The following is a 9,553-nucleotide window of genomic DNA, read 5'->3' as shown; positions in this document are numbered from 1 at the left end:
GGATCCCAATGAGCTTTCTATGTGAGTTTTATCTATTGGGATTTACCATATGAAAAAATTTCAACTGAAATTTTTAGAAATATTTATTTAAAATAGAAGCCATAAACTCACATGAGCATTAATAACACTTTTTAAAGACATAATATTTATGTCTTTTTAAAGACATAAAACAGAAATCACTTAGTATTATATTGTTCCCCATTTTTGCACATCTGTTTAATGTTCAACTTGAGAGAAGACAGTCTCCTCTCTGAACATAAGACTTGCTGAGTGTGAGATCTGGCTTTGCATACTTTCATCCATAGGTGTGGAGGGAGAATAACTTTAACAGCATTTCATGCATCACATGGGTATTCATCCACATCACACAAAACACCAACATGTTGTCTCTTTTTAAAACTCATTTCAGTTTGAAACCATGTCTCTGTTATAATAAAATTCTAGCACCTGGGTCTTGGTTCCTATGATCATTCCCTAACAAAAGGAGTGAGCTCCTGGGAGAACTGGCTCATTCTTGCATGGCTGGGCAGGAGGTATAGCTGCCTCTCTGCTTATGAAGGGCCAGATCTCGATTAAACCCACAGCAAGGTGAAAAGATCAGGGATCAAAATGGGTTTAATACACTTAACATGTGGCATTCTAGCACAGCCTGGTTCATCTTGAATGGCTTAGCACTCTACTATCTGCCCACAGCAGGCAAAAGCATCTAATGCAAGCATGCTGTGCTCTGAGGCATTGGAGAACCTCACATAATGGATTGAAGCCTTGGGAAAGTGAAAAGCAGAGTGGTCTCCTGGAACAACATTATTGGTTCTACAGGATGTGGATCTCTTCTGCAACATTATTATCAAAAAATCATAACTTGAGTCACTGTAGTCAGGGACTCTCTGTAAGCAAGATGAGCCTGGAGCACATCACACTGGCACACAACACCACCCACACACACACACAATGATGGGAACCATCAAAGGGCAACATGGTCAGAGGTGGAGCAATTGGAGTACCATAATAAACAAAGTATCAGGTCATAGCCTGGAGTAGGAAATAAAGATCTGTGCATCTGTATTATTGTGCACTAATGATTGATAAGTAAACTTGGAAAAAGAGATGAATCCAGGTGAATATGCACACCCTGCCCTCAAGCAGGTGGAGACTATGCCCCCTCCTGGCAGGTGAGCTGTGCATCTGGGTTTCCTTCTACAGAGTATGGCTAGAGAACTGAGGAAAAGGTAACCTGGCAGAGATGTAACAAATGACACCCCACAGGTGACTGGGTGTAGAGACATGTATACAGCTGTTTGAGGAAGTAGCTCTAAGATGGAGGCTGGTGTTGGGCCAAGAGGTGGCACATAATTAGTGTTAACATGGCATGATCTCTCATGACCTTTTGCCTGATTGGTTGATGTCTCTTCTGTGCTCATGGTCAACACATGTTCCTCATTCTTTCTTAGTTGGTACTGTGGTGCGTGCTCCTATCATGCTACTTAATCCTAAACTGATTGGCTGCCTTAGTGTATATAAGACATTCTCTTCCTCTGGGAGAGGAAGCATCTCTGAGAAAAAAAAGCACCTCCGGAAGCAAGCACCTCTGATAGAAAGTACCTCTGATAGAACGCACCTCTGATAGAAAGCACCTCTGATAAGAAGCACCTCTGATAGAAAGCACCTATGAGAAGAAGCACCTGTGAGAAGAAGCACCTTCATCTAAGAAGCAAGAAAGCACATCCAGAGAAAAATAAAGAACTTGTTCATTCCCAGTCCACCTCTGATTCCTTCCTGTGGTCTCGTTGCTGCAGGCAGCAACAACTGGGGTCAACACTGGCAGCCTAAGGCAGTTAATAACAATATATCAGAACTGGTTCATTAACAGTAACCAGGTTGCCATGCCAATATGTTAATAATAGGGGAGACTTTTGTGGGCTACATGGGACTTCTCCTTACTATCCTTACTCCTTCTGTCTTCCTTATCCTTACTCCTTACTATCTTCTGATTTTTTTCTCTTAATATAAAGCTGAATCTGACATTATTGCCCTATGTACATATGTGATGGTGTGGTTCTACATCACGTACAACCAGAAGAATGAGAAATTATGCTCCACTTAAGTATGATGTGTCAAAATGCAATTTACTGTCATGTATAACTAATTAGAACAAAAAAAAAGGTTTATTTTACTGCTTGCCTAGCATGCCTGAGGTACTGGGTCCAATCCTCAGTACTGTGAACAAATGAAAAAAACTAAAGTTTTTGTTAAAAAATCCACTGGTCAACCTTGTCTTTTGAGGAGGTTTTTTACTCATGTTTGACTTGGTGAAATCATCATTGGTCTTTTGGAAAGTATTGTTTCCTTGGGCTGATATAACCAAAGTTAACACATTACATTTCAGCACATTAAAACTGACTGCATCAGCTAATACCACCATTGGTCTCATTAGAACAGTCTTTGAATAGTGAAGAGCAGCAAACACACAAACAAATACAAAGTTTGTGAAAGTTTTCCAAAATTCTAATTTTCTTTTGAACACTTGACTTTTCTCACTGGCAGCAAAAACTGTGGGTTGCTGCCATCAGAGAGGCAAGCTCTCTCTACTCCTTTCTGTAACAATGTCTACAGAGCTGTAGGCCTGCAGCTGCATAGTGAGCCAACCATCCTTCAGGTAACAAGGGTGATGCCCAAACAGCACCTAGGTGAGCTCACAGTGACCAGTTATACATGTGGGTTGAAGACAGCCATTCCATTTCTGGCTTTGTGTCTGAATATTAAGAGATGTGCATTCAGAGTTGAGGCCTAACATGAGCAGGCATTCTGTCATCCATTCTGTTGCCATGTGCAAGCAGCCCTTTTGCAGGGAAGCATGTGGAATGCTGAGCCTGGGACCTGGGGGTTTGCTGCTGCTGTCTTGGTCATGCTCAGGGCTCCAGAGCCTCCCAACTATTGCTCTGGAGACAGTTAAACAGAACAGGGACAAGATAGGTGTGTTTTACACCAGATCCCTCTAACAGCAGTGGGGGAGGACTGGTCAGGAATAGGCAGCCCATTGTGGTGGTGGTCACCAGAAGGTTACTAAGCACCAACCACTGGCAGTCACTCTGCTGCCACCTGGGCTTGCTCTTGGCCAGGTTGGACCTGCCCGTATGCCCGGTGCACACCTCTGATAAGGGGCACATGTGTCAGTGCAGGGCAGATGGAGGGTTCTTGGCCAGGATATCTTGCAGAGACACTTGGTCCATCTTGCCTGGGCAGGCATGTGTCTGTGGCAGTCAGTCATGGGAGGAGGCTTTGCAGGCTTCCTGGGTCTCTCAGGTTAGCCACAGAGGGATTCTTCTGCCACTGTCCTAGGGGCCCCTCTCCCTGGGACTGCAATTTAGCTAAGGCTGCATGACACTCTGGAACTCAGGCTTTTTGGGCTTGGGGAGACCATGGAGGAGACATGAGCCAGTGAGTGGCACAAGTGGAGATTTACTCCTCCTGTGAAAAGTGGTTTGCATTCCAGTGACTGTCCAGTCCCCAGGGCCCTCTTAGGTTCTTGACTTGAGCATTGCTGACCTGGCTATGCCCCAAGGGAGCAGGTAACTCTTGCCCCTTCAGTCTTTATTCAGTCTTTCAGCAGCACAGCTGTCTGCTCCCACCAGGCAGGTGGAGCTTATTGCCAACACCCTTTTTATATCTTTGTCTTTGATCACAGGAGAAAGACTTCATGGATCAAGGGGTTTCAGGGACCAGGAGAGGAAGGGGCTTATAGTGCTGGGGGTCAATGACCCAGAAACTTGTTTACAGGGAGGTCTAAGACCTGGGCCAAAGATCCCCTGGAAAACTAACATTTGCACAAAGTTTGAGAGACAACTGCCACTCTTCAAGCATGACTGCTCAGGGTCTTCCCACACCCACATAATGCTCTAGGTTCTGTTCCTCTCTCAGTCAAAGGAGATGTCCACACACAGCAGACTTGCCTAAGGTGCCACAGCTCAGGGCCCCCTGGCTCAGCACAACTCCCTCTGCAGACTCCAGAAAAGGAAGCAAGGGACCAGCTACATGAGCCAGGAATGCACTCTGGGCTCTCTGTCTGTTCCCCCTCCCCAGGCCTCAGTGTCTTCAGGAAGTCCCTAGCCTATAGTGGTTTGGCTTATAATTTTTTAACTTTACAATGGTGCAAAACTGAGGCACTTTCAGTAGAAACTACTTTGAGTTCTGCTCATTTTCCATGTTGGAGATGTGCAATGTGCAGGCAGAGGTGGGGTGCCACTCCCAGTCACCTTCTGCTCTGAGATGGTGACTCCTCAGAGCCCTGTGTGACTCAGCTGAGAGGTACGGTGGATTAGATGGATTTGGTGTATTTTTGACTTACGGTAGATTTATTGGGACACATCCCCACTGCTGTTGAGGAACATGTCTGTGCCTTGGGGTGCTGAGGACACACCCAGGGGAAAGATTGCCCTGTGGAGTTCCTCTCCTTGGAGGAACCACTGGAGAGTTTCTTTGAGGAGCTCAGTCACTCACACTGCAGTCACTCTGTGACTTTAGAGCTGTCTCCCTTTGGTCACCTTCAGAAACCTCAATGAGCTGAGGTCAATAGGCACTAAATTAGGCACATACCACATTAGGACATTCTCAATTTACTCTAAAGTACCTCCTGGGTGTGTGATTCCACACTGCATCTGCATGCTTTCTGCTAAGGCTTTTTCATGCAACACTGATCTTCCTGAGATTAGTCACTAGAGTCACATGTAGCTGTGGTTTACTCTACTGCTGAATATTGCCCTAGAAAAATATAGCCTGTTGTTTTAACTCCTCATATTGATGGACGTTTTGCAGTTAATTCTCTTGTCCATGTTGGGGCAAAAGTTGTGCATGTCTCCTGGGGCACCTGCAGAGCAGCACCCATAGTGGTTGGAGACTTGCCCCCTTGCTGACTGGCATGGAGAGGATGGTTAGGAGAGGTTTTCCTTTCACACTTTGATCTACAATCTAGTTGAGGCTGTTACTGCTAGGGGTTCCATGTAGCAATGTTCCAGTCACTTATCCTCAGACTTCCCAATTTCTGATGAAGCCCATTCCCTCTTGCTTCATGTTCTCATGGGATAATTTGACTTGTGTCTTCACCTCTGCCTGCCACCTGCCACTCTGTGGGGCTGTCCTCATGTTGCACAATTCCATGCTAACATGATCATTCCTCACCAAAGTTCTTTCTCTCCTCTGGTGCTCTACCTTTGAACATTTGATGACTGAGCTGGAGATGGTTATCTGTGGAGTGCATTTTTATCTGCTTGTCCAACACCAATTCCAGTGCTGGAATTGGTGGAGATAAGTCCCTTGCCTTCCTTGAAACCTGGAGTTTGATAAAAATGATTGCATTTCATTGGGAAAATCAATTTACATTTCAAAAATCTACATCTGATGATCATGTGATCTTCACAATAGAGGTTAAAAAGTACTTTACAATCTATGCTAAGCCCATGGCCAACATCATTCTAAATGGAGAAAAACTGAAAGCATTCCCTCTAAATACTGGAACAAGACAGGGACACACTCTTTCACCACTTCTATTCAACATCATCCTTAAAACATTAGTCAGAGCAATTAGGCAAACCAAAAGAAATTAATGGGATTTGAATAGGAAAAGAAGAACTCAAGTGTCACTATTTGTCAATGACATGATTCTATATTTAGAGGATCCAAATCACTCCACTAGAAAACTTCTAAAATAAATGAATTCAGTAAAGTAGCAGAATATAAAATCAATATGCATAAATCTAATGCATTTCTATTCATAAGTGATGAATCCTCTGCAAGAGAAATTAGGAAAACTACTCAATTCACAATAGCCTCACAAAAAAAAATACGTAGGAATTAATCTAACAAAGGAGGTGAAAGACCTCTACAATGAAAACTACAGAGCACTAAAGAAAGAAATTGAAGAAAACCTTAGAAGATGGAAAGATCTTCCATGTTCTTGGATAGGCAAAATCAATATTGTTAAATGACCATTCTACCAAAGATGCTATAGAGATTCAAAGCAATTCTAATTCAAATCCCAATGAGCTTCCTCACAGAAATAGAGAAATCAATTATGAATTTTATCTGGAAGAATAAGAGACCTGGAACAGACATAACATTCCTGAGCAGAAAAAGTGAAAGTGAAGCAGGCGGTATCACAATACCAGAACCTACAGAGCAATAGTAAGAAAAACAGCATGGTACTGGCACCAAAATAGACAGGTACAACAGTAGTACAGAATAGAAGACACAGAGACAAACCCACAAAAATACAGTTGCCTCATAGTAGACAATGGAGAAACGATAGCCTCTTCAACAAATGGTGCTGGGAAAACTGGAAATGCATATGCAGTAAAATGAAATTAAACCTCTATCTCTTACCCTGCACAAAATTCAACTCAATATGGATCAAGGACTTAAGAATTAAACCAGAGACCCTGCACCAAATAGAAGACAAATGGGCCCGAATCTTCATCATGTTGTCTTAGTATCAGGCTTCCTTAAAAAAAAACTCCCAAAGCAAAAGAAATCAATCAAGAATCAATAAATGGGATGGATTCAAACTGAAATGCTTTTTATCTGCAAAGGATACAATCTATAATGTGAAAAGAGTGCCTACAGAGTGGGAGAAAATATTTTCCACAAGCACTTCAGATAGAGCACTAATCTCCAATATTTATAAAGAACTTACCAAAATTTACACCAAAGATACAAAGAAACCAATCAATAAATGGGCCAAGGAACTGGACAGACACTTTACAGAAGAAGATATACAGGTGATTAATAAACATACGAAAAAGTGTTCAACATCTCTAGTAATTAGAGAAATGCAAATTAAAACAATTCTAAGATTTTATCTTACTCCAATTAGAATGGCTATTATCAAGAACACAAACAATAATAGATGTTGGGATGGATGTGGGGAAAAAGGCACACTTTTATTTTGCTGGTGGAGTTGCAAATTGGTACAACCACTCTGGAAAGCAGTGTGGAGATTCCTCAAAAAACTTGGAATGGATCTACATTTTGACCCAGTTATTCCACCCCTCAATTTATACCCCAAGGACTTAAAATTAACATACTACAGTAACACAGCCACAACAACATTTACAGCAGCTCAATTCACAATAGCTAGATTGTGGAACCAACCTAGATGCCCTTCAACAGATGAATGGACGCAGAAACTGTGGTATATGTACACAATGGAATATTATTCAGCCATAAAGAATAATAATATTATGACATTTGCAGATAAAAGGATGGAATTGTAGAATATCATGCTAAGTGAAATAATCCAATTCCAAATAGTAAAGGGTAACTATTTTCTCTGATTAGTGAATGATGATATATAATGGGGGATGGGAGAAGGCAAATGAGAGAAGAATGGGGGAACTTTAGATTAAATAGAGGAAAATGAGAGGGAAGAGAGGGCAGGGGTATGAAAAAATGGTGGAATGAGACAGACATCATTAGCCTATGTATCTGTATGATTACACGAATGGTATGAATCTACATTGTGCACAACCATAGAAATGAAAACATGTACCCAATTTGTGTACAGTGAATCAAAATGCAGTCTGTAAAAACAAAAAATAATTTAAAAAGCACTTGACAAAGCATTTAACATACAATCATTATATTTTTAAATGAGTGAAGGAAACATTCTTATCTGATAGAAAAAATGTTTTCAGCAAACATGGCACTTAAGGTTGAAGTATTGACAGCTTTTCCCCTGAGATAGGAACAAGTCTAGCAGCCATCAGCAGTTCTATTCAGCAATTTCCCAGAGGCCTTTTTCAGAGAATGACAGAAAACAGAAAAGAGAAAAAATAGATATATAAAACACACACACATACATGGTTTAAGATGTAGAAAGCAAATTGTCTTTATTAGTAGATAAAATAATAGTGAACCTAGAAAATAAAAAAAAATACACTCTTAGCTGTAACAAATAAAATTGTCAAGACCATTGGATACCAGATCAATATTTTTTTAAATAATTGAATTTTCTATATGCCAACAACAAACAAACACATTTTTTTTAAAAAAGGGACATTTATAATGGCTGCATAAACCTAGAAGAACCTAGGAAAAGATTTTCAAAACTTCTACACTAAAAGTTATAAAAATTACTAAAGATCTCAAGTAATTGAAAAAAATAGAAACCTTAAGAAGATTCTTTGTCAAATATAAAAATGGTTACATAGGAGAAATTATTTCATAAGCATAAACTGGAAAAGTTTTAAGAGAATTACAATATTTCTTACTGATAGAAAAATCTATTAATATTTATTCAAAGGATACATACATCTTGCTTTACAAATACACAAGTCTCATTCCTAGCTACCTATAGCATAAAATTCAAATCATTCTAAGTAAGGCAATGGGTATGAGAACAAATTTTGCACCACTGTCATGGTATTTATGTCACTGGATTGGAGAATGGCTACAGTCATTATGCACATCCAGGTTAAAGAAATTAAGTAAACAACATGAATTAGGTTGCTTCTACTTCCAGAGAAGACTATCATGGACCAGATTTGAACTTCTGATTTCAATTAGAAAAAAAATTCAGAAACATAAAATAATGAATTTCAAATGTAGGATAATAGAAATCATGGAACAGTGATCTCACAGCAGGGAGACACAAACATGCCAAGGCATATGGTTGTAGTCTTTCCAGCTCCCCGCCTAGAGGGAGCGTCCAGGCTGCTATGAAGGGAGACAGACACAGGAGAAATGTGTGGTCTCTCTCTGAGATGAAAAGATGGTGTTGGTGCAGTGGGGAGACCCTAGGAGCTGGAGTTCCTAACAGAGTGCAGTTCCCCTATTCAGGTTCTGGAGTTCTCTCCTTTCCAAGCTGCAAACAGAGGGAGCTCCAGAGATCCACTGAAATCTCCCCAAATCAGCACCTGAATATTGACCAGCGCTTGAATGAGAGAAAACTACCTGAGGCTGAGGGGAAAATACATATGAAAGGAGCAGATGTTACAAAATATCACCATGGGCCAGAAATATAATTCTCATACCAACTGGAGTGAAAAATTTTACATGGGTATCGGATAGAGTGCTCAAGTCAAATGAGTATGTTCAGACAAAAACACATATGTGAAAGTTATAGTGTTTTCACACATCTTCACCAACATTTGGAACAATTCAAATGCCTTTCCATTGGTAAGTGGACCAGGTCTGGAGGCCAGGGTCTGGGTGGCTTCTCCACCTGCCCGCACTCCCACGTGCTTCCCCAGCCTTCGTACTTGTCTTCCACACTTGTGCTGGGCCACCCACCCCACCACAAGCACACTCACACAGCCTTTGTTCTGGGAATTAAAGTACTTACAGTTATTGCCTGGTCTGGTGCTTGAGTTTTGCAAGTCTGCTGCCATTTCTAAAACATGTCCCTCACGCTAAGGATGGCTCCCTTCTGCACTGTATTGAGGCTTCTGTCTGGTGAACGCTTCTTGGACCCCTGACACCAGTGCCTCACTGCCCACAGACCTGCTTGTGCCTTGGTCCCTGGCTCCCTTCCTGTCCACTCGTCAGCACACAGAGCCAGTCC

This window comes from Sciurus carolinensis, chromosome 12 (assembly GCF_902686445.1).
Source record: "Sciurus carolinensis chromosome 12, mSciCar1.2, whole genome shotgun sequence".
Taxonomy (NCBI): domain Eukaryota; kingdom Metazoa; phylum Chordata; class Mammalia; order Rodentia; family Sciuridae; genus Sciurus; species Sciurus carolinensis.
This window is presented reverse-complemented; position numbering follows the sequence as displayed.